Source organism: Stomoxys calcitrans, chromosome 5 (assembly GCF_963082655.1).
Source record: "Stomoxys calcitrans chromosome 5, idStoCalc2.1, whole genome shotgun sequence".
Classification (NCBI taxonomy): domain Eukaryota; kingdom Metazoa; phylum Arthropoda; class Insecta; order Diptera; family Muscidae; genus Stomoxys; species Stomoxys calcitrans.
This window is the reverse complement of record NC_081556.1, coordinates 87243047-87270638: the sequence shown is the minus strand read 5'-3', so window position 1 is coordinate 87270638 and position 27592 is coordinate 87243047. Positions and strand designations below refer to the sequence as shown.

Here is a 27592-nt window from a genome sequence, read left to right as displayed (position 1 = left end):
TATGCACAACCTCGTGCAGGGCAGTCCCCATCGACCTTCCCCTGATATATGGATGTCATACTCTTTATCATGGTATCTACAATACGTTGCATGGTTTTGAAAGGTAGAAAGGACGTAAGGCTTGTAGATCTGTAGGCCTTCGGTGTCGCATAACTTGCCTTGCTGGGTTTGGCCATAAAAACTACCTTGCATTCTGCTAGGCTTTCGGAGTAAAGGCAAATTGAAGGCAGGTTGCGAAAAAAGTGGCCAGATTGTCGGCCTTCTTCTGGAGGCCTCCTTCCGCCGGAAATATTCCAAAAATATGTCCAGATTACTTAAATGATTGGAAGCTCCTTAAGGCTTCTCTTTAAAAGCAATTGATCGTTTCAGACATATTGGACACGTATGTTGAATGTCATAGAGAGAAGCCGTTGAACAAAATTACTGCCAAATCGGATGAGTATTGCGCCCTCTAGAGGCTCAAGAAGTCAATATCCCAGATCGGTTTATATGGCAGCTATATAAGGTTATGTACCGATTTACGCCATACTTAGCACAGTTATTGGAAGTCATAACAAATTACCTCAAGCAAAATTTAAGCCAAATCGGACGAGAATTGCGCCCTCTAGAGGCTTAAGAAGTCAAGATCCCCGATCGGTTTATATGGCAGCTATATCAAAACATGGACCGATATGAACCACACTTAGCGCAGTTGTTGGAAGCGATACCAAACACCACGCGCAAAATTTCAGTCAAATCGGATAAAAAGTGCGCCCTCTAGAGGCTCAAGAAGTCAAGACCCACAATCGGTTTATATGGCAGCTATACCAAAAAAAAAATGGCAAAGACCAATTTATCGACTCCAATCAGAATTTTGATTTTATGGTGCAAATTTAAATGTTTTATTAGATTTTTAAAAAACAAACATTTTCTTGTTAAGAAATTTACAATGGTTTTGATATCAAGTTCGATAAAAATGATTGGAAAGCGGTTTGAAGTGGTCACAGCTTACCGTTACTTGTGTTGCAAAGGTACTACAGATTTAATTTCATAGGCTGAAATGTTCTAAATGCGTTCAATGTTCTTTCTGTCCCAGAAAGGAGGCTAAGGATGATCATCCTTAGCTTCCTTTCTGAGTGAGTGTCTGAAAACTGAAACAGTATATGATTGTATGTTTGTATGTTTCTGCTTCGGTGTTAAAATACAAAATTCTATTGGGGAAAATTCCAATAGAGCCTTTAGCTTTATCAAATGACATTATAAGTAGGAAGTGAGGGCATTATATGTAGGAAGTTAAGGCACTTGACTGGCACATTGGTAGCTTGGTGAGTAGTGTATGTTTCAGAATGGAATGTACACTCACATTACATTGCTCTTCTTCATAAACACATCTGTTAGATAGGTATCAAAATCAATCAAAATTCCTTACAAAAATTTTCCACCCAAATAAATTCCTATTCAATTTCATTTGCTTTCTTGTTTTCCTTTTTTTTCTCGGTTGGTCCTAACAGTTTTATATTTAATTTATTTCTAGAGATATTTTGCACCTTTTGTATTAGAAATGTGGCATTGTTGGGCGTGTGTGTATTTGGAAATTCTTTACTACCATATTCCTATACTGAACGAAAAGAAAACTGCCAGTTTATAAAATAGGGATGAGTACGTGACTCGACATACATATGAGTGACATACATATGAGTGAGACACGTGACTAAGGACAAAGAAAATGACATTTTAAGAAATAGCACATCAAAACATAGTTTGATGTGTTTAGTTAACAAGTAAAAAGGCGTTAAGTTCGGCAGGGCCGAACTTTGGATACCCACCAACTCGGGTATATATGTAAACCACCTTTCGTCAAAACTCGGTGAAAAATGGATACCTTATGTCAAATAACAGCTATATCGGAATATGATCCGATTTGGACCAAATACTAATAGTACAAGTCATTGTTCAATCGTGTATAACAGAATATTGATCTTGTTAGTAGCTATATCTAAAAATAAACCGATCTAAACCATATATGACATATATGACTATGGATGTCGAAAAGCCTAACATAAGTCACTGTGTCAAATTTCAGCGAAATCGGATTATAAATGAGCCTTTTATGGGGCCAAGACTTTAAATCAAGAGATCGGTCTAAATGGCAGCTATATTCAAATCTGAACCGATCTGGGCTAAATTTAAGAGAAATGTCGAAGGGCCTAACACAACTCCCTGTCCCAAAATTCAGCGAACTCGGACAATAAATGCGACTTTTATGGCACCAAAACCTTAAACCGAGAGATCGGTCTATATGCGAGCTATATACAAATTTCAGAAGTATGTCGAGGGGTTTAACTTAACTAACTGTCCCAAATTTCGGCGACATCGGACAATAAGTACGACTTTTATGGCACCAAAACCTTAAATCGAGAGATCGGTCTATATGGGAGCTATATACAAATCTGGACCGATCTGGGCAAAATTAAAGAAGAATGTTGAAGGGTCTAAGACAACACATTGCTACAAATTTCAGCAAAATCGGATAATAAATGTGGCTTTTACGGGCCTAAGACCCTAAATCGGCGGATTGGTCTATTCTACAGCTATATCCAAATCTGAACCGATCTGGGCCAAATTGATGAATGATGTCGAAGAGCCTAACACAACTCACTGTCCGAAATTTCGGCGTCATCGGACAATAAATGCGCCTTTTATGGGCCTTAAGCCTTAAATCGAGAGACCGGTCTATATGGGAGCTATATCCAAATCTGGACCGATCTGGGCCAAAATGAAGAAGGCTGTCGAAGGGCCTAACACAACTCACTGTCTGAAATTTCAGCAAAATCGGATAATAAATGTGGCCTTAATGGGGCCGAGACCCAAAATCGGCGGATAGGTCAATATGGAGGCTATATGAAGATATAGTCCGATATAGCCCATCTTCAAACTTAACCTGCTTATGGACAAAAAAAGAATCTGTGCAAATTTTAAGCTTAATATCTCTATTTTTAAAGACTGTTGCGTGTCTGATCAACAGACAGACGGACGGACATGGCTAGATCGTCTTAGATTTTTACGCTGATATTTCGATGTGTTGCAAACGGAATGACAAAATGAATATGCCCCCATCCTTCGGTGGTGGGTATAAAAATAGCATTCAGCTCGGGTAAGCCAAATTTCCAATAAATTAAGATGAGCTCAAGAAGTTTAATCTGGTATCAAATTATGGTCCGACCACATCGAATACGAATGTCAAGGGATTCAACACAGCTCACGGATCATAGTTCAATTGAAATCAGCTTATATACAGTTCTCAATAAAGGTCCAGAATCTTAAACCAATAACGGCTTATCCTCGATTCTTTTGTCCGATTTAGTCGAAATTTTATTTATTCGTTAACTAGACCATTTTTATTGACATTCTATTTATTCACCTTATTTTTTTTATGTAGAAACCGTAACCCTTGAATTAAATAAGGTTTCCAGAAACCTCTATGCCCCCTGAGAACCCAATTTTCTACAAAACATCACTTTATATGACGGGTGTCAAGGGATCTCATACAACTCTTATTTCTAATTTGAGGCCAATCGCATCAAAACCACGCCTTTTATGAGCACAAGAAGTTAAGTTGGGAGATCGGTCTATATGAAACCTGCATAAGGTTTGGTTAGTTAAGGTTTGAATGGCAGTCTGCCATCAGATTCACTTAGACATTTTTGACCATTGTGATACCACAGGAACAGAAGAAGAAAGATGCCTTCTAGTTCCTACCGTTGAACCATCCAGATCGCTTGAAAAAGCCCAATAACTTGCGAATATTCCCATCCGCTAAATCAGACAGGTTCTCAAAGAAATATGAACCTAAGGTGGAACTCCTCCTAACTGCTAGTGCGGGACACACACACAGAAGGTGTTCTATAATCTCTTCTTCTTCGATGTCCTCACAGCTTCTGCAAAAGTCATTGCTGGCAACCTTCAGTCTGTCGGCATGTTTTCCGATTAGACAGTGACCTGTCATGACGCACACAATGACTGAAACGTGTGTTCTAGCCACTGACAACAAAGCGGTAGACCATTTCAATTCTAAATTAGGCCACATAGTTTTGGAATGCTCACAGCCCCCTCTTTGTGACCATCTAACATTCGTTGTCCTTCGGGCCTGGTCCTGAAAACTTAGCTTACATGCCGCTAGAGGCATACCCACAGATTCAAGTATCCCTGAAATGTGTAGGCTAGTTCCTAGTCTCCCAAGCTTGTCCGCTTTACAACTCCCTCGGATACCTCTGTGGCCCGGCACTCTGAGAAGATATTTATGCCAGTTGTCGTTATAACATTATATCTTAGCCATTCCACCACTTTCTTAATTGCAAGGATCTTTGCTTGACACACTCTGCAGTGGTCGGGTAACCTTTTCGATATGACCAGTTCTACATCTTTAGAGTACACACCAAATCCCACCTGGTCGTCTAGTTTGGAACCATCCATATAAAAATCTATAAAACTTCTGTTACCAGGGATATCGTATTCCAATCGGTTCTATTAGAAGTAGTGGTACCGTACTTTTCATCAAAAAGCGGCTCAGCTAGGGTGTAAGCCACATAGTGTCCGTAGCCGCCACATGACCAATGAGAAAGCTCCCTTAACCTCACGCTAGTAGTCACTGCAATTTGTGTAGCCACAATGTCCAGAGGCATAAGATGTAGCATTAAAGTCAGTGCATCAGATGGTGTCGTCCTCAGTGCGGCTGTGATGCACAAACAAGCCATCCTTTGGATCCGGTTAACTTGCAACTGCAGTATATACCCAATGCATGACACGCGATCTAAACCCCCAACTTTTGCCAATAGCTCTCTTGCTGGTTTATAGGGCAAGAGTTGCCTTTTCTGTCCTTTCCAAAATATTGGATTTGAAGTTCAATTTCATGTTCAGCAAAACACCCAGGTAGTTTGCTCTTTCTGTAAATGGAACATTCTCTCCACACAAGGAGACAGGTCCCACTGTAGGCAACTTGTATCTCCTGCTTAAAAGAACTACTTTTGTCTTGCACGGTTTTATACCCAGACCACTTTCCGTAGCACACTTTGCTGTTGCACGTAGAGCTTCCTGAAGTATATGTGTTAGAGTGCTGGGAAACTTTCCCCTAACCGCAATTGCCATGTCATCAGCATACCACTTTTACACCTATTTCTTCCAGAGACAATAATATATTGTTAAGGGCCATATTCCAAATTAGAGAAGACAGTACACCTCCTTCAGGTGTTCAGATTCCTCTGCTGACCCATCTTTTTATATCCACAGCTCCCAAGTGTGCCGTAATGCATCTTTCAGTAGGTAAGTTATTAATAAACCCTAGGGTAGAGTTGATGCCTAGAAACTCCAACTCCTTCATGATTGACGTCGGTTTCACGGTATTGAAAGCACCCTCAATGTCAAGAAATGCTACCATTGTATATACCTCGAAAGCGAGACAACCCTCTGTGTAGCCGACTAGGTCGTCAAAGGCTGTTTCAGTGGAGTTGGCTTTACTATATGCAGTCCAACTTTGTGACCCACCCACACAGGGCTTGTTGGGTCCCGTTTCGATGCCATCCCCTCCTGCCTCGTTTGTGACGGAGTGATTTTCAGTCTCCTGCAATCCGTCAGACTTTAGCGATGTGGTCGATAGTTCCTCAGGCAATTGTTCAGCAACAACTGATGAGTCTTCTTCTGATTCCCCAACCCCACCGCTTCTATAGACCTTAAGTTTCAACTTTTTGAATACATAGGATACAACCCGTTCAGACCTGCTGAGGTCTACGAGACCACCGGACTTAAGTACGAATACTGCATGTCTCCGGTCACCATTAGTTTCATCCAATCTACCAATCTTCCAGTCGGTGTTCGAAAGATTGGGATTACATTCCCTTAGTCTTGCAAGTATCGATTCAGGATCTGAGGGAATTCTTGGTATCCGAGTATGCGCCATTTGTCGAGAAGGAATATCTTTCTTCTTGGCTAAAACTAGAGCTGCACCTGGCCAGATCAAGGTTAGGTTAGGTTGAAAAGAGGGTGCAGATATTAATCCTCCCCATGCTACGATGAATGTACACCTAAGCCAGTAATCGGTTTGCTGTGCGCTCTAAAAACTGAAAAGTAACCTCTAAAAAGAAAATTTTAAGTTAGAAATTCCGTGCTACATACAAAATCCTTAATAGTTTTCAATTCCACTAGCCCAAGTTGGTTCATGTCTGGTATTGTGTCTCCGCCTAAGTGCCGGTGTCTGTTAAACGCGAAATCCGGACAATGACAAAGGAAATGCTCCAACATCTCCTTATCTTCACCGCATGCCCTACACATGCTATCACTTGCCGCACCGATTTTACATAACTAAGCCTGTAGTCCTATGTGTCCCGTTATGACACCAATACCAATATACTGACCTCCTTCTTGCTTCCTTTTAGTAATAGCCTCGTCTTCTCAGGATCTGGATCCCCCCATAGGACTTTCGTCGTCCTTCCGACCGTTTCGCTGTTCCACAATGTTGCATGGGCATTCGTCGCCCACTCCCTTAACTCGGACTGCGTCGACCCGAAAGACTTCGGCTTAACCAAGTTTATTCACGGCAGTCCTCTGCCCTTCAACGCCCTTCATTTCCTCTTACTCCGTTATGGCCCGGCACCCAAACGATGCGGATTTTGCCATCCTCAGAGAAGTCGTTAATCTCCTTCTTACACTGCAACGCTGTTCGTGACCTTACCGTCCTGGTTCTTATTGCCCTTATGGCAATTTTACTGTCCGTAAATGTTCACACTCTACCTCCCCGCGTTAGTACCACACCACCTCACGTATTCCGTGATCGCCCGGATCTGCGTCTGCAGGACCGTATTATGGTCATGCAGTCTAAAACAGATCTCACTCTCTGGGTTCTCAAGGTATACCCCCAGGCCCACTCTGTCATCTAGCTTTGATCCATTCGTGTAACATGATCTTCCAGATGGCAATACTAGGGTTCCGTCAATCCGTCAATCCCATCACCTTAAGTCTTATAGCCGCAGTGGCTGCCTTACACTTAATCTGTATGTCAATGGGTCGGATATCTAGAATAGTCTCCAGTGCCCTAGCCGTGGTCCTCGTCGCTCCGCCTATGCCAAGACAACATGTTCTCTGAACCTGTTGAATGGTCCTTATGTTTCACTTTTTCTCCATAGTAGTCCACCAAACTACTGAGGCGTAAGTAAGTATTGGTCCAATTAGGCTCCTGTAGAGCCAGATCTCACCAATATTTTGGCGCACAACAATACATTTCAATTGAGCATTGATCCCCGAAGGCAATTAGTCTGTATCGACCCCGATGCAAGCCTGTATCGTCACAAACTGGAGGAGGCCCAGGAAATTCCGCAAGGACATCGGAATATATTGATGACAGTCCATTGACTATCCCCCTCCAGTTATTCATAGGTACACAGCCCTGTACTTCTCCCTTGTCGACAAGTGCCATCACCAAACTGTCCCTATCGTAATTAGCAAAGGTTCTTGGACCCATCTTACTGTTGTTCGCCCTAGTTCTTTTAGGCATGGGATGCCCTCCAGGTGACCGCAGCCTTTTGGCTGACTACGGTGCAGTTTCCGAATCTAGACGCGTAGTCTTTGGGGTAGCCTGTGCAGCGAATTCCCGAGCCCAATTTAGGGAATCTCTTTCCCTATTAGTGAGAGTCTTAGGATCATTCGCACCAAGCCTCTCAATAAACCTGAGAGCGATGCGTCTTCTAATATTCCAACCTCTTAAAGAGCGTGTTGGTTTGCAGGGGAAGGCCGATGGCCTAGGCAAATTATAGGCATGCGAAGAGAGAGTAGGTTCGGCCTTATCCTTAAGACTCGAACCATGTGTCTTCGTCAAAAGCCCCTGCTGACCAGTCGTCTGTCGGCTAGTGGAGCCTACAGCAGCCGCTCCACCAGTCTAGGTTTCAGTAGCAGGCAACATGCTACGGCATGATACCACCACCACAGCTGTTGGATCTTTGGAGTCCATTCTAAGCCTTCTCCCGGGCTCTAGATCTGCCGCTCCATTGGAAACAGATGCAGATCATCAATCGCCCAATGGATACCTCTATCGCAGCTATCCTGGAGTAACTTAAGTTTTTCTTAAAAAAAAAAGACCTATTACGAGTTACAGGAATTCTTGCAGAGTAAAATAATAAAACGACCGCTGCACTCAACAGTTCAAACAAGAAGAGCTGCATAAAGATGTAGGCCTTTGTATGACAGGCCTATTTACCATATTCAAGAATTTGTGTACTTTGTTGAGTTCTACTCCATATATGTTCGAAATTCATTTGAAGACAATCCCTCGTTACCTTGATAACGATTTTATGGCTAGTTTAACTATGAAAATTTCCCTTTGTGATTAGAAATATTTACAGCCTAATGAGTTACTGTTTTATTTGTTTGGGATTAAATGAATAATAATTACTTTTTATGGCTGCCATAAACAATGAGTATGATATGGCTGTCGTAAACAGTGTGTGTATTATAATGATAGATAAGAATCCCTTCATGGGATAGATAAGTAGTCTAGTAAGATTTGTAAAAGTTGAATGTAAGGATATTCGAAATAAATGAAATCAGTGTTGCATTAGCATTCAAAGTAATCGCGCTTCCCCATAACTCTTACGATACATAACTGGTAAAAGCGTGCTATGTTCGGCCGGGTCAAATTTGGGAAAGCACCACCATGGATTCCGCTAAAAAATTACACACAATAAACTTAGTTTAGAGGCATAGATATATTTGGTCATAGACCGGGTTTACGGGTTATAATCCGAACTTGTAAAGGAACACTACGTACCAAATTTCAGCCCAATTGGATAAAATATGAGACCAAAATCTAAAGGGTGAATTTTTAGCAATTATCTTTTTGGCAACACTGGTTTAAACAGCCCACGCACGTTTCGTGTTTTGTTTCGCTGACAAACACCTTCAGTTTGGTCTATAATTTAATCATAAATCGTCTTACAAACGAACAACGCTTGCAAATTATTAAGAAAGTTCATCGCGCGCTTCTTCCAGTCTATCGACGAAACTCATTTTGGCTCAATGGGTACGTAAATAAGCAGAATTGTCGATTTTGGAGTGAAGATCAACCAGAAGCCATGCGAGAACTACCAATGCATCCAGAACAAGTAAAAGCGTGCTAAGTTCGGCAGGGCCGAATCTTACATACCCTCCACCATGGATCGCATTTGTCGAGTTCTTCTCCCGGCATCTCTTCTTAGGCAAAAAAATGATAAAGAAAAGATTTGCTCCGCTATTAGAGCGATATCAAGATATGATCCGGTTTAGACCACAATTAAATTATTGTATATGTTGGAGACCTGTGTAAAATGTCAGCCAATTCGAATAATAATTGCGCCCTTTGGGGGCTCAAGAAGTAAAATAGAGAGATCGATTTATATGGGAGCTGTATCGGGCTATAGACCGATTCAGATCATAATAAACACGTATGTTGATGGTAATGAGAGGATCCGTAGTATATAATTTCAGGCAAATCGGATAATAATTGCGACCTCTAGAGGCTCAAGAAGTCAAGATCCCCGATTTGAACTTTACTTGACACAGTTGTTGAAAGTAAGAATAAAATACGTCATGCAAAATTTCAGCCAAATCGGATAGGAATTGCGCCCTCTAGAAGCTCAAGAAGTCAAGTCCCCAGATCTGCTTATATGACAGCTATATCAGGTTATGAACCGATTTGAACCATACTAGGCACAGTTGTTGGATATCAAAACAAAATACTTCGTGCAAAAATTCATTCAAATCGGATCAGAATGGCGCCCTCTAGAGGCTCAAAATATCTAGACCCAAGATCGGTTTATATGGCAACTATATTAGGTTATGAACCGATTTGATGACAGACTACCACTGCGATCCCAAGACCTTCGAGCATGACTAGGCTCTTTACCTGCAAAATGATAGCACACATCACGCGATTGTGTGTAAAACATAACTCACGCTCACGTCACTTTTCGAAGAGTGTTCGGTGATAAAAGTTATATTTATAGTCGCACGATATACAAAAGTATCATCCTTTTCTATGAGTTTAGCTGCCTTATGACATTCAATAAATTTATCACACAAAACCATGATGAAGAGAATAAAACAGAATTGTTGAAATACTTTTGTTAGCTTTACCTTTTTCACCCCTTGAACTGTGCGGTGTATTGAATGATGAATGATGGGTGTTTTCTGCTGTATTTTATTTCAATACAGCAATGTTGAAAGCCTGCAAATAGAGAAAAAACAAGACAAAATGAGGGATATGTTATATTAAAAGGATATAAACACGTTATATGTGTGTATGTTTGTATTTATGTGTGTGTGTGTGAATGTCTATTTGAGTTCGGGCATGGCCTTTGGATTTGTATTGGCTATGTGGGAGGAGTGTGTGTGGGTGTCTACTCATGGATGAAAGTTTTCTCTTTGGACTTCAATTGCAATTATCGTTAGCTTAAATGTTTATCCGGGATTCGGTTTTGGTTTTGAGACTCACGTTAACAAAATAAAGAAAGAAATCACTTAGTAATTGAATTTAATGTGATTTCAACAAAAATCTCTTGTCCCTACTTTCATTGTTGTTCGTTTTCTTATTATTTAGAGATTTGTTGTATGGGCAAGGGAAGCAATATAAAATTCCATATACGGAATGAGCTACAAATCAATATAAAATAATGACAAAGGACATCATTTCTTTGGCACGCTATAAGGGATTTAATGCAGAGGACCAAAGTTGTAGTAGTTTAAATATAAAATTTGTAGTAGATGGTTGGGTTCATATTCCGATTGTCCCCAACAAGGATAGGTTTTAGTGGCTGGCTCAAACTCACCAAGAGATCTTAAAGTGTTTACAGCCGCAGCCATTTTCACCAGTTATCCTCCTATTCTGAAAACATTCAGCTAAGCAGCAGAACTACTGCTGTTATAGCAAAACGCAAAATTTCGCACAAACATTCCGTTAAAAAACAAGCTGTCCTCTTACCTATCAATGAGTCCTGTACGATTCAAGTTTAAGGGGGACCTCCCTTTTATAGCAGAATGCGAACGGCGTGCCACAGGGTGACACATCTTTAAGAAGAAGTTTTTAAATGGCATAGTACCAGATAACCAAGTGCAAAATGCAAATTTTGCCCATGGAAATTCCACTAAGGGACAGGAGCAAACTTGAGTGCAGTCCGATTCAAGTTTAAGCTCAATGATAAGGGGCTTCCTTTTATAGTCCAGTCCGAACGGCGAGCCGCAGTGCGACACCTTTTTGGAGAGAAGTTTTATATGGCATAGTACCTCTCAAATGTCGCCAGCATTAGAAGAGGAAAACCACCGCTGGCAAATTTTTTGATGTTCTCGCCAGGATTCAAAAACAGGCGTTCAGCGTCATGTATTCGAGGCTATGATAGGAAACCTGGAAGAAATATAAGAGGTTCCGTGTCGTTTACCAGAGACGACACTTGAGATCGAGTGCGAGGCACTGCTGTCAGCGGCACTGTTTTGGCGGAACTGTGACATTGTCACCTGGAAGATGATGTGACACGCAACTCTGGCCTTGCCATCTGGAAGATCATGCTACACAGATGTATCAAAGCTAGAGAACATTGAGAACCCACGAACTGAGATCTGTTTTCAACAGCCTGACCATAATACAGCCCTGCAGGCGGAGATCCGAGCGATCACGGTGTGCGTGAGGTGGTGTGGTTTTAACGCGAGGGCGTCAAGTGTGAACATCTTTACTCACTTGCAAATGCAAATTTTGCCCATGAACATTCCACTAAGGAACAGGGGCTTACTTCTCACATATCAATGAGTGCAGTCCGGTTCAAGTTTAAGCTCAATGATAAGGGGCTTCCTTTTATAGTCCAGTCCGAACGGCGAGCCGCAATGCGACACCTTTTTGGAGAGAAGTCTTACATGGCATAGTACCTCTCAAATGTCGCCAGCATAAGAAGGAGACTACCACCGCTGACAAATTGTCTGATATTCTCACCAGGATTTAAACCCAGGCCTTCAGCGTCATGTAGTCGTGGTTACCAGGAAACCTGGAAGAAATAGAAGAGCTCTCGAATCGCATACCAAAGACGAAACCTAAGATCAGGTGCGAGGCACTGCTGTCAGCGACACGGCCTTGAATTGATGGAACTCTGGCATTGACATCTGGAAGTCCATGCTGCACAGATGGTGTTTGTGATTGCCGCGAGTACGTCTAGTGAGAACATTTTTACGAAAAATAAACTGGCAATGAAGTACAGTTCAAACCTAACCTAAACAAGTCTAAGGCGTTTGATCACTAGATCGGTCCATATGGGGGCTATATCAAGATACATGGAATAAGAATGAAACTTAGCAGAGTCTCAGCGTAATGTCCCTAATACCTTTAAATAACTAATGGCCAACATCAGCGTTTGTTCCCAAGTTAGGGGCAGCTGGAGGCGAGCGTCGGACTTCATTTTTAATAAAACTTAAATTGAACTTTAATCAAATATACTTTTTTTACACTTTTTTTCTAAAGCAAGCTAAAAGTAACAGCTGATATCTGACAGAAGAAAGAATGCAATTACAGAGTCACAAGCCGTTGAAAAAATTTGTCAACGCCGACTATATGAAAAATCCGCAATTACTTTTTGGGCAACCATTACCGTCTTACAAGAAGTGCCATGGACCGGGAATGGCGTCACAACAACACCAAACGGTGACGAACTGTACTATAGCTGCCATAACACGAGACACAAATTGGCTGTCGATTTGTGGTTAGTCAGAGACTGAAACACTTTGTCTCTAGCTTTACGCCGGTGGATGAAAGGCTAGCCACAATCCGTATAAAAACCAAATTTTTCAACATCAGCCTTATTTGCAGAGCAAGGATATTTTCTACGAGCACCAAGAGAGAGACGGCCGCTTACAAGCTTATGGCACCAAAACCTTAAATCGAGAGATCGGTCTATATGGCAGCTATATCCAAATACCGATTTGGGCCAAGCTTCAGAAAAATATCAAAGAGCCTAACACACCTCACTGTGCCAAATTTCGGCGAAATCGGACAATAAATGCGCCTTTTTATACCCGCCATCCTTTGGTGGTGGGTATAAAAATAATCTGGTCAAAGTTTCAGCTCGATATCTCTATTTTTGTAGACTGTAGTGTGATTTCAACGGACGGACATGGACACCCAGTATGGACTCCCGAAAGTGGGTATGAATTTCGTGCTTTACATCCAAATACCTCTCATTTGAGCCCCATATTGCTATGAGCGGTAAATATGTATATCCGAATTAGGGGTGTTTTCGGGGCCGAGGTGGTCCCGCAGACAATTAAAAATTCGTTTTCTTATCTCAAATACCTTTCAACATACCTGAGACAAATATTGCCATGGTCGGTAAATTTGTACTATTTGGAGGGTCTTTTGGGGAAGGGGCTGCGCGCCAAATACATGGTCCCACATTTGGATATCAGATTCGTATTCTACTCCCAAATACCTTTATTTCCGCCCCATATTGCGATGGTCAGTAAATAATTGCTGTTTGTGGGGTGTTTTGGGGAAAAAAAAATTGGTCCCGAAAGTGTGTATCAATTTCGTGCTCTACTCCCTAATACCTTTTATTTGAGCCCCACATTAACATGGTCGGTAAATATGTTATGATTCAGGGGTGTTTTGGGAAGTGGGGTGGGCCCCCAAACACTTAGCCCTGAAAATATATCAGCATCGTGCTCTACTCTGATATATCATTTATTTGAACCTTATATTGCCATGGCTTCAAAATTGGGTATCATATTTGTCCCCTAATCTCAAATAACTTTTTTAAACTCCTTTTTGCAAAAGTCAGCAAATATGTCCAGTTTGAGATATGAGCCCTAAAAACTATCAATATCGAACTCCACTCTCTTTAAGGCCCAACTTGTCATTGTGAGCAAATACGTCCTATTTGGGAGTTGTTATGAGGGTGGGTCGTCCCTTAGATAGTTTGTCCGGAATGTTGATATCAGAGTCGGGGTCCACTACCAAATACCTTTCATTTGAGTGCCATGTTCCCATAGTCTGCAAAAATTTCCGATTTGGGAGGTGTTTTGGGGAGTGGGACGGCCACTCAGTGACTTGGCACTGGAAACATATATCAGTTGCATGTTCCAATTTACAATACCTCTTCCTCCCCATATTGTAATGGTCTGCAAAGACACAGTTTTTGGTTGGTGTAATAAGCGTGGGGTGGCGACATAAACACTTTTCCCGAACATTGATATAAAATTCGAGCTTTACTACCAAAGATCTTTCATTTGAGCCCGATATTGCTATGGTCGTATATTTGTCCTCTTTGAGGGTGTTTTTGGAGACGGGCGGCCCCCTAAACACTTGGTCCCACATTTGGATATCGCATTCGTATTCTACACTCAAATACCTTTAATTTGAGCCCCATATTGCCGTGGTCAGTAAAAAAGTCCTTTTGGGGGGGTGTTTTGGGAAAGGGGCGGACCCCCCGAAACTTGGTCCCACATTTGGATATCGCATTCGTATTCTACACTCAAATACCTTTCATTTGAGTCCCATATTGCCATAGTCGGTAAATATTCCCGATTTAGGGGTATTTTGGGGGTTTGGGTGATGTCCCAAACATTTGGCCCGGCAATTAGATATCAGATATGTTTTCTAATCTAAAATACCTTTCATTTGAATCCCATATTTTCATAATTGATTTTTATATATATTTGGTAGGTTTTGGAAGTGGGGCGTCCCCCCTAGGTACCCTATCCAGAATTTGGATATCTAATTTCTGTTTTTAGGTTACTATAAGAAATCACACAAAATTTCGCTCCACCCATCTCCAAGATCTGGTGTTTCTGAAAATTAACGTAAGGGGGAGGGTCCACCCCCCATGGACGTGTTGCAAACGGAATGACAAAATATATACCAACATCCTTCGGTGGTGGGTATAAAAAAAAAACAGACTCACACGATTGTTAAACAAAGACACGTGGCTGTCAAAACACGAGAAACCGAATTGATCACGTTGTGCTAGCCTGTCAGATGTACGATCGGTCCGTCGATCGGATCATTACCTTGTTGCAGCAAATATTGGTAACCGTTTGAGTACGGCGAGAAAAGTACGATTTGACACTGCACGGAAACTGAACATTGAAAATCTGCAAACACAACAGATAGGAACAGCATACTCCACTTGACCGACTCAACTGCTTGATGAAACCATTCCTAATCCCGTTGATATAACGGCGCAGTGGCAATCCATTAACCACTCCATGGAAAATGAGGCGAAATCCGTAATTGAGTACCGGAAGCCTCCACCAAGAAACCCATGGTACGACCAAAAGTGTCGAGATGCTACTGAAGCCAAGAAAGCGGCATATAGAGCAACCATGCAGTCAGTAGCAACACGCCAAAAGAAGGAGAAGTATCCGGAGAAAAGAAGAGAGGAGAAACGTCTATTCCGCAGAAAGAAAAAGGAAATGGAAAGACGTGAGTGTGAGCAAATTGAGGTGTACAGGAGTCAGAACGAAGTCCGGAAATTCTACCAAAGAATTAAACATCAAACCGATGACTTTGGTGCAGGCACATCCTGCTGAAGAAACAAAGAAGGAAATCTGATAACTGACACAAATGCCATGCAGAGGATATGGAAAGAAAATTTTTGCCAACTGCTAGTGTCCGACGTTGACGGCAAAGAGAATACCGCAGAACCAATCCCTGATGATGTTATCGAATGTTTACCACCTAGTCAGAATGAGGTCCAAGTAACAGTGACCCGACTAAAGAACAACAAGGAAGCAAAAGCCGACGGGTTACCCTCTGAACTATTTAAGGCCGAAGGCGACCCGCTGATAAGGCGTATGCATCAGCTTATCAGCGCAATCTGGCTAGAAAAACGCATATCCAATGAATGGAACCTCACCATACTAATGGGTTGCCCAAAAAGTAATAATAAATAATAAAACTTAGAATGAACTTTAATCAAAAATTTTTTTACACTTTTTTTCTAAAGCAAGCTAAAAGTAACAGCTGATAACTGACAGAAGAAAGAATGCAATTACAGAGTCACAAGCTGTGAAAAAATTTGTCAACGCCGACTATATGAAAAATCCGCAATTACTTTTTGCGCAACCCAATATGTCCCGTACACAAGAAAGGAGACAAGACGGAATGTGCCAACTACAGAGGAATAAGTCTCCTCCCCATCGCATACAAGATCCGCCAAGAGTACTGTGTGAAAGATTAAAACAGAAACTCAATTAAATTGGGCCTGGTACGGGCTTTAGACCTGGTAAATCCACCCACGGACCAGATATTCACACTGCGCCAAACCCTGGAAAAGACCCGAGAAGGACAAATCAACACCTACCATCTCTTTGTTGACTACAAAGTCGCTATTTCCATGTCTGAGTTTGGTATCCCTGCAAAATTAATAAGAATCTGCAGGATGACACTTGCTGATACGCGTTCCTCAGTAAGAATAGGAAAGAGTCTCTCCGAACCATTTAATACCAAACAAGGTTTTAGACAAGGAGACAGCCTACCGTGTGATCTCTTTAATATCCTGCTGGAGATGATTATACGAGATGCAGATGTGAATAGATATGGCACCCTAATCACAAGAGAACACATGCTACTCGCCTATACCGACGACATCGACATCATAGGTAGGTCACCGGAAGTAGTAACTGCAGCCTTTGAAAGAATCGAAAGAGAGTCAGCAAAAATGGGTCTGGCGGTAAATGGAGATAAGACGAAATGGATGGTTTCAGCTCCCAAAAAGCTTTGCATAACCGAATAGACAAAGAAAATGGGGAGAGTTGGGAACCACAACTTTGAGATAGTCAGTAACTTTACTACCTCTGCACCGCCGTTACCGAAACGAATGACACCAGTTTTGACATTAAGCGAAGAATAATAGTGGCAAACAGATGCTACTTTGGACTAAGTAAGCAGTTTAGAAACAAGGCCACCTCTCGACAGACGAAGATTATACTATACAAGACACTGATACTACCTGTGTTGTTATATGGTTCTGAAGCATGGGTACCTGTGGAAGCAGATGAGGCAGTACTTGGAGTATTTGGGAGAAAGATTCTTCGTAAAATATATGGACCAGCTTGCGACGTATGAACCACGAGCTGTATGACGACGATAGCATAGTTACACGCATCAAAGTATAACGGATGCGTTGGTTAGGTCATGTTGTCAGAATGGATGAAGAAGCTCCAGCAAAGAAGTCTTTTGAAGGCAAACCCGGTAGTACACGAAAATCGGGAAGACCAAAAGCCGATGTTGGAAAGATCAAGTGGTGGGAGACACCTCGAAACTTGGTATCAGAGATTTTAGAATGAGCGCAGAAGATTGATGTTCGACTAGTGGAACAAATGTTCTGTCATAGCCTATTAAACTCAAGTATGAAAAGTTTTCAAGTGCTTCTACGAATCCATCCATTCCATGATTGTTAGTTTAGAAACATTTTAACACATTGCACCACAACCGCCTATGGATGTATTCACACAGTATTCACAGTTCACACATTATATTGGTTGCCCAACAAGTAATTGCGGATTTTTCATATAGTCGGCGTTGACAAATTTTTTCACAGCTTGTGACTCTGTAATTGCATTCTTTATTCTGTCAGTTATCAGATGTTTCTTTTAGCTTGCTTTAGAAAAAAAGTGTAAAGAAAGTATATTTGATTAAAGTTCATTCTAAGTTTTATTAAAAATGCATTTACTTTCTTTTAAAAATTCCGCAATTACTTTTTGGGCAACCCAATACAATGTTTTAAGAGGTATTTAAACTTAAGGTTGTCATACATACACACTGTGTGGTAATGATGTTCATAATGATCGGTGCATTTTATCACCAACGCGCGGTCTTCAAATCACCCTCGCATGTTGACAATATTTTACCAATGCCTCATCATGAGAATGGCACAATTAATGCATCATTTCCCAACGACTTTTTCTATCAGCGTACAACGGAAAATTCCTGCGCCACTCTATTCTCCAAGAAAATGACTTAAACAGCTTTTCTTTGGGATTTTTGCCCCAAATTCTCTTGAGCCAACACTACAATGCATCTTACACTGCTACAACTACATTGAAATCTTATAGAAGCTACCATAATTGGAATTAGAAATGTTTAAGAAGATTTATTTTGTCATTTAATTTGATTGTGTGTTCCATTTTGATTGTCATGGAAAAGTTGACGGATTATCCACAAGTTCAACAATCATTCTTAATTCCTTCGTATCATGCATGCCAAAGGACATCAAAAGGCTACAGAAACTTATTTCGGTGTTATTAACTAGATTACCGTCAAGGTCATAGCCATCGAATCAAAGCAAAAGAGAAGGGACAAAATAGCAGAACCAAACAATTCTCTGTGGATTAAGATAAATGTAGAACATATGACACATAAAGACGGCAAAAGTTTTCTTAAGGTATGAACGGCAAATGATTTTCAAATCTAATTAATTGTTATTTTTTATCTTAGTTGAGTTATGCTACACCAAAGGTCTACAGACCCATACGCCTTACGTCCCTTCTACTCAAAACCATGGAACGTGTTGTGGACACCATGATAAAGAGAAAGGTGTGTGAAAAAGAGCAACTGTTAACAAGTGCGAACGTGTTTTGTTTGAGCTCCGATTGAGTTGTCCTGTGTGTTTGCTTACCAAGTTTTACGACTATAAAAACAGCATTTAAAGTTTCAAAAGTTGCTAGTGAATGCAAATATTGTGGCAGATACGTCGGCAGCGTCCATTTTAAGCTGATATTTTTAATAAAAGTGATCACATTTATTAACATTTGCCAAATTTCCATTGGACATTTATACTTTTATGTTAACCGATTAACAATAAAGATAAATAAATATTCACCACAACAAACATCAGCTGATAACTAACATATGCACCGCGGGCCGTTTTTACACAGTACAATCATATCTATAACCCTGTAGGAACAGAATCTTAACGCATTAACAGTATCGAATAAAACTAATCATCAAAATGAGTACAAAAGTCACAAAATCAGTAAATTCTGTGTTTAATACCCCTAAAATTAACAAACATCCAATAGAAAATACACCAATTTCCTCAAAGAATAAATCACCAAAATTAATTCAATTAATAGAACAAAAATTTGCTCGACAGACTGAAATAATAACAGCCAAAATCGATGAAGCAGTTGCAAATGCCATTGGTGCGCTCGAAAATAAACTTCTTGAGCTATCAAATAACTTAAATAATCTAACACTAAGAGTGAACGAAATGGAAAAATCTCAAAGTTGTCTAAATGATCTTAAAACTGAGATAAATGAGCTAAAATTTAAAATATGCCGCCAAGAAAACTTGAATGTATCATGTAACTTACGATTAACTGGCATACCATCATATGAGAATGAAAATACTTTTGAGATATTTAAATGCCTGTGTGATTCTCTAAAAATTGTAACTCCTAGTGTCATAAGCGTACATCGAATTCGTAACTCTAATAGCAACATAATTGATGGTACTATTTTGGTAAAATTGTGTTCGCCAAATGATAAAAATTTTATATTAAAAACCATATCGAAGTATAGACGCGAAAACAAAACTCAACTTTCGATTGCCATGTGTGGTTTTGATAGCAATAACCACTTGTTTGTTAACGAAGACTTAACAAAAGAAAACTATAAAATATATAAAACCGCAATAAAATATAAAAAACAAAAACTATTATCAGCTGCTTTCACTTTGCGGGGGCTAGTTTATGTGAAGCAAACTGAACAAGATAGAGGTGTACGAATTGATTCTCTGGAACATCTCAACAATTTCTTTCGCTAATCCTAAACTGCAGTTACTCTGTTTAATCCTCAACAAATCGTATAAAGATAATAACAAAATGTATATAAACCTAATTCAAAGAAAAATATCAAACATAAGACTTCATATGATCCTATATCAAGTTTGCATAAACCGTCTAGTCTCATTTACCATTACTACTAACTTTGTTTATCAAATTAATATGCGTTGCAGAATAAAATTTTTAATTGACACTTAACGTTAACCATTGTTCCAATGACGGTCTTTACAAAATGGTCAGAGTACTTTCAAAACAAAAAACTGGATTGTCGATAGTTCATATTAACGCCCAGAGTTTAAACAACAAAATGGACGAATTCAGGCAGACGTTCATCTCATCAAATATCGATATTATATGTGTATCCGAGACATGGTTCCACTCAGACATTGCAGACTCCATCTATGAGCTACAAGGCTACAAACTTTTTCGATCCGACAGAGTAACCAATGCCGGTGGTGTGTGCATGTATCTTCGAAATGAACTTAAATGTAATTTAAAACTTAAATCTAATAATGATAATCCAATGGAATATTTATTCCTGGAGTTGTTTTGTGCTGATAATAAAAAAATTCTTGTTGGAACAGTATACAGACCAAATCGCAACGTTCCATTTGGCTATTTTACCGATGCAATTGAAGAACTCACAGTATTCTATAGTGATGTAATTATTTCTGGAGATTATAATAGCAATCTACTTTCTGAAAGTAAATTTGCTGATTCCATGAATACTTTTGGACTATATTCCGTAAATACCACAATTCCTACACACTACTCTCACACTGGAAATACTCTGATTGATGCCATTTTCGTTAATTGTCGGGAAAAAATTCTTCTGTATGATCAACTTTCTGCACCCTCATTTTCCAAACACGACTTATTATTTATAAAGTACGATGTAAATCTAAAGAAAAATCAAACAGAATACCAGATTCGCGATTTTCGAAAACTTAACTACAACTTGTTGAACGATTTATCTAACAATATTGCATGGGATGCAATATATGGTTATGAATCTGTTGAGGACCAAGTTAGTTTTATGCAACATCACATTTCTTTGCTATATGACTATTGTGTACCCCTGCGAATAATAAAAGGTATACATAAACAACAGCCTTGGTTTACCCCCGAAGTCAAAAATTTGATTCAAAGAAGAGATACCCTATATAAACGTTGGAAATATTATAAAACCACAAATCTATATAACAATTTCAAAGAAGCAAGACGCCAGGTCAATGAGAAAATCAAAGTATTGAAAACGGAATACTATCGTCAGAAATTTACCACGGCAGTAGATAGTGGATCAAAATGGAAGGTTATTCGTAGTATTGGCATCGGAAAGAAAAATATTTCCACTCCGGACATGAATGTTGAGGATTTAAATCAAATGTTTGCTAACCACCAAAATCTGACACCAAACTCTTCAATCAATAATTTCGTAAATATATCACCATCTTCGGTCAATAACCTTTCAGACTCTACCTTCTGCTTTCAATGTGTTAATCAAAGTGAAGTCTTGGAATGTTTTCTCTCAATAAGTTCCAACGCTGAAGGAATGGACGAGCTATCTCCTAAATTTTTGAAAATTTTGCTTCCTAAATGTCTCCCTTATTTCACATATTTATTCAATACAATCCTAACTAAGTCTGTCTTTCCTAATTCATGGAAATACACGAAAATTATTCCTGTTCCAAAGTCCAACAATGACTTTCGACCAATTGCAATTTTACCGTATTTATCTAAAGTTTTGGAACGCGTAATGCATAAGCAGATTAATAATTACATATGCACAAATAAATTACTAACGGAGCGACAGTCTGGTTTTAGATCCCAAAGGAGTTGCATAACTGCACTTACCGATGTTATTGAGAATCTGAGATTGAATATGGACAACAACATGTTATCAATTCTGGTACTGCTTGACCACAGCAAAGCTTTTGATACAGTCAACCACTCAATCCTTATTTGGAAACTAGAGAAACTGTTTTACTTTTCTAAACCAGCATGCCGGCTTATTTCATCATATCTAAACAACAGATCGCAATCTGTCTGTCATAACAGAATGGTATCAAATATCCTTAATACAAAAAGTGGTGTCCCACAAGGCTCTATACTTGGTCCCTTGTTATTTTGCATATATGTAAATGATTTGCCTAGTGTTTTGCGAAACACTAATATTCATCTTTATGCAGATGATGTTCAACTTTATACAAGCACACATCTAACAAAATTAACAGAATGCGTCGACAGACTAAACCAGGACTTAGAACGTGTAAACGACTGGGCTACTAAAAATGAGTTAAAAATTAATCCAGCAAAGTCAAAGTGTGTGGTAATCTCGAAAAATGGATCGGATTTGCTTGCACAATACCCATTAACAATTAATTATACTCCAATAAGAATTGTTTCAACATCTTCTAACCTTGGTGTAACTTTCAACGAAAGGCTAACGTGGACAAACCACATTCAAAGTAATATCGTCAAGACATATGGGATGCTTCGCAACTTATGGGCAGTTCAAAGCACAACTCCGCTACATATTCGAATGACATTAGCGAAATCGTACTTGGTTCCAGTACTACTTTACGGAGTTGAAATATTTGCAAACTGCAATTACAACGACAAACAAAGGCTACATATAGCGTATAACAGTATTGCAAGATATGTATTTAAAAAGAGACGCCACGAAAGAATATCATCCTACTCATATCAAATATTCAACATGAGCTTTGACAACCTCCTTAAATTTAAATGTCTACTTTTTCTTCATAAAATCATATATACAGGGGAACCCAACTATCTATTTGAAATTCTTCAATTTGCGAGATCAACCCGGCGAAAAAATATTATTCCGATACGCCATAAATATTCTAGATCAGAACAACAATTTTTTATATACTCCATCCGTCTTTGGAACAATATACCTACCAGCATACAGCTAATAAGCAACGCATTTCTGTTCAAAAAGGAGCTGATGTTATTTTTTAAATGATCATATATTTAAAAACAACTGATTTTAAATAAGTAATTTATCTCAATGTAAAAATATTTTAATTTATATTGTTATATTGTCATATTGTAGCATATAAAATTTTTTAATAATCTTCTCTCAAACCTCTGTACTGTATTATCTCCTGAAGCTACCTAGTACTGTAACTTATAAGATTTCATATCTTGTTGTGCTAGGTTTCCGTAATTAAATAAATAAATAAATAAATAAAAATAAAAAGAGTAGGACATTCAACGAACTGCTCAAATACATACAGCATGCCTATGTCAAGGGAAAGTCGGTGGAGACTACCCTGCACGAGGTTGTGCCTAAAATAGAAGAATCCTTCGATGCCAAAACGAACACCCTGGCGGTATGCATTGACATCGAAGGAGCTTTTAACAATGTGCGGGCCGACACTCTGATCCAATCCTTAGACCAGTACCGGGTGGACTCGGTCCTTAGAGACTGGATAAACCATATGTTAAGGAACATGTGGATAGATTGTGTGTCCGATGGCATAAATATAAGGGAGAAAGTGGCACAGGGCACGCCACAGGGGGGCATTTTATCGCCACTCCTATGGGTGACCACCCTAAATGACCTATTACGGATGCTGACTGAGGAGCGATGTTTTAATACTTCTAAGGGACGATGTTTTAATACTTCTAAGGGGTAAGGATCCGAACGAGCTATGCAGAAGGGCAGAAAGGCTACTGCATATGGCATATGACTCGGCTAGACCCAAAGGTCTCAATGTTAACCCAGAGAAGACTGAAGTATGCCTCTTCACGAGAAACACGAAGGTGGGCCAATTTAACGCACCACGTTTCCTCAATAAGACGATTTCGATATCTGACAAGGTCAAATATTTAGGTGGGTTCATGGACAGGAAACTGAAAGGGAAGTGTCACATTCAGGAGTGTTGAGAAGGCTCACAAATGTTGGGCACTATGCAGACAGGCCGTAGGCTCGAAATGGGGCCTGAATCCTAGGATAGTCCACTGGCTCTGGACTATCCTGGGAGCGGGATTAGACAAAATTACAAATACAAAATACAAAATTTTTGCCCATGAACATTCTACTAAAGAACAGGGGCAAACTTCTCACATATCCCTTCCTCCCTTTTTATAGCCGAGTCCGAACGGCGTGCTGCAGTGCGACACCTCTTTGGAGAGAAGTTTTACATGGCATAGTACCTCACAAATGTTGCCAGCATTAGGATGGTAAACCACCGCTGAAAAATTTTCGGATGGTCTCGCCAGGATTCGAACACAGGCGTTCAGCGTCATAGGCGGACATGCTAACCTCTGCTCACGGTGGCGTGATTAGACCAATACTTACTTACGCCTCAGTAGTTTGGGGGACTGCTATGGAGAAAAAGTGCAACATAAGGACCACACAACAGATTCAGAGAACATGTGGTCTTGGCATAGGCGGAGCGATGAGGACCACGGCCACTAGGGCACTGGAGACTAATTTAGATATCCGACCCATTGACAAACAGATTAAGAGTGAGGCAGCTACTGCGGCTATGAGACTTTAGGCGATAAGAGAATGGATTGAGAATGGGAGCAGCTCTTGCCATCGCGGTATAATCGAGGCGACGATAGGAAACCTGGAAGGAATGAAAGGGTTTTTTGATCGCATACCTGATACGATGGTTGAGGTCGAGCGCAAAGCGCTGCTGCCACTGGCAAAGTCTTTGATAGACCCAACTCTGAACATAAAACTCTTAAAATTCTGAAAAAGAGCTCCCCGCTTTCAAGTCCAGCGTCTGGAATCCAGACGCTGTGTCCTGCGGAAGGGGACATAGGCAGACCAGGATCGAAGGAAGCGCGCACGGCCCCTGAGTCTTCATGGAGGACTGTGACTTCCAAAAGTACGACACAATCTCCACGGAGGGCACAACAGAGGTGAGTTTTCTTATGCGCTTGTCGACAGTGCAGTTTGGTGGACTGCTATGGAGAAAAAGTGCAACATAAGAACCATACAACAGGTTCAGATAACATGTTGTCTTGGCATAGGCGGAGCGATGAGGATCACGCCCACTAGGGCAATAGAGACTATTCTAGATATCCAACCCTTTGACATGCAGATTAAGTGTGAGGCAACCACTGCGGTTATGAGACTTCAGGCGATGAGAGAATGAATTGAGAATGGGAGCAGCTCTTGCCATCGTGGTATAATCGAGGCGACGATAGGAAATCTGGAAGGAAGGGGAGATGTTTCCGATCGGTTACCTGAGATGAACCTGGAAGTCGAGTTCGAGGCACTGCTGCCATCGGCACAGTCTTGGATTGACGAAACCCTAGTATTGCCATCTGGAAGATCATGTGAAACGGATGGATCAATGCTAGAGGACAGAGTGGGACTGGGAGTTTACATTGAGAACCCAGGGACTGAGATCTATTTTAGACTGCCTGATTTTAATACGGTCTTGCTACATAAGGACCTTACAACAGGTTCAGAGAACATGTTGTCTTGGCATAGGCGGAGCGATGAGGACCACGCCCACTAGAGCTCTGGAGACCTTTCTAGATATCCGACCCATTGACATACAGATTAAGTGTGAGGCAGCCACTGCGGCTATGAGACTTAAGGCGATGGCAGAATGGATTGAGGATGGGAGTAGTCCATACCATCGCGGTATAATCAAGGCGACGATAGGAAACCTGGATTGAAGGGGAGAAGTTTCCGATCGGATACCTGAGATGAATCTTGAAGTCGAGTGCGAGGCACTGCTGCCATCGGCACAGTCTTGGATTGACGGAACCCTAGTATTGCTATATGGAAGATCATGTTACACGAATGGATCAAAGCTAGAGGACAGTTTGGGACTGGGAGTTTACATTGAGAACCCAGGGACTGAGATCTGTTTTAGACTGCCTGACCATAATACGGTCCTGAAACATATGGACCTTACAACAGGTTCAGAGAACATCTTGTATTGGCATAGGTGGAGCGATGAGGACCACGCCCACTAGGGCACTGGAGACCTTTCTAGATATCCGACCCATTGACATACAGCTTAAGTGTGAGGCAGCCACTTCGGCTATGAGACTTAAGGCGATGGGAGAATGGACTGAGGATGGGAGCTGCTCATACCATCGCGGTATAGTCAAGGCGACGATAGGAAAACTGGAAGGAAGGGAAGAAGTTTCCGATCGGATGCCTAAGAAGAACCTTGGAATTGAGTGCGAGGCACCGCTTCCATTGACACAGTCTTGGATTGACGGAACACTAGTATTTCTATTTGGAAGATCATGTTACACGGATGGATCATTGCTAGAGGCCAAAGTGGGACTGGGGGTTTACATTGAAAACCCAGGGACTGAGATCTGTTTTAGACTCCCTGACCATAACACGATCCTGCAAGCGGAGATCCGGGCGATCACGGAATGCGTGAAGTGGTGTGGTGCAAACGCGAGGACATCGAGTGTGAACATCTTTACCGACAGTAAAATTGCCTTAAGGGCAATAACAACCAGGACGGTAAGGTCAAGAACACTCTTGCAGCGAAAGAAGGAGATTAACGCCTTCTCTGAGGATGGGAAAATCCGCATCGTTTGGCTGCCGGGCCATAACGGAGTAAGGGGAAATGGAAGGGCAGACGATTTGGCAGTAAAGGCCTGAGGACTGCCGTCAATAGACTTGGTTAACCCGAAGCCTTTCGGGTCGACGCAGTCTGAGTTAAGGGAGTGGGCGACGAATGCGCATGCAACATTGTGGAACAGCGAAACGGTCGGTAGGACGGCGAAAATCCTATGGGGGGATCCAGATCGCGAGAAGACGGGGCTATTACTGAAAGGAAGCAAGAAGGAGGCCAGTATAGCTATTGGCATGATAACGGGACACATCCGACTATGAACTCACTTATGTAAAATCGGTGCGGCAGGTGATAGCATGGGTAGGGCATGCGGGGAAGATGATGAGACGTTGAAGCAGCATATGTAGGCATGTGTAGGGCATGCGGGGAAGATAATGAGACGTTGAAGCAATTCCTTTGTCATTGCCCGGCTTTCGAGTCCAATAGATACCGGTACTTAGGTGGGGACACAATACCAGACATGAATCAACTTAGGGGAATGACATTGAAAACAATTAAGGATTTTGTAAGTAGCACGAAGTTCCTAACTTAAAATTTTCTTTTTCGAGGTTACCTTATTTTGTATTTAGAGCGCACAACAAGCCAATTACTGGCTTAGGTGTATGTCGATAGTGGTTTGGGGCTGAATAATATCTGCACCCTCTTTTCAACCTAACCTAACCTATCTTAGTAGAACAACTTATCTTAGGAACAAAGACAAAATGTAAAAAATGTACAAAAAATGTTTACGTCTACATAGCTTAAAACTTTGATATTCCCCTCATGTAAACAAATCTCACTAATTTTGTTTCAAAATTTACAGAAAATCTGCTTTGGAACTTTGTATTTAATAAACTTAATTCCTTAAAATATTTATCCATTATAGAATTCCATTTGCCAAACTTAAGGCATTCATAATAGTTGATTATGAATTGAAAATTTCCCAGAATCTCACTTGGAAAATATTTTCAAATAATTCTCAGCACGTTCGCCTAAATCCTGCAGACGTGTTTGCTTTTAGAGCAAAAACGACCAAACACACTGCACATCACTCTAAAAACTTAGTGAAAAGTTTCAAACTACTCTCATGTGCATGCATTCATTAGATGCCAGAATTTTCTATTGAAAGTTCATGCTGACAATGGAAGGAAGCTAAAATCATAAGGGGGGGCTCTACAAGGGGAACCACAAAAATGTAA

The 27592-nt window shown here is 40.7% G+C and overlaps 1 protein-coding gene across 10 annotated transcripts in view; it reads right to left on the bottom strand.

Annotated features, from left to right (window-relative positions):
- The window catches only part of LOC106085440 (protein qui-1), a 470324-nt gene that overhangs the window by 266645 nt on the left and 176087 nt on the right, over positions 1-27592 (bottom strand). For all 10 annotated transcript variants that reach the window (XM_059370582.1, XM_059370587.1, XM_059370589.1 and 7 more), the window contains one exon: positions 10135-10225. The gene's annotated coding sequence lies outside the window, so the exon portion shown is untranslated. The remainder of the gene's footprint in view (positions 1-10134; positions 10226-27592) is intronic.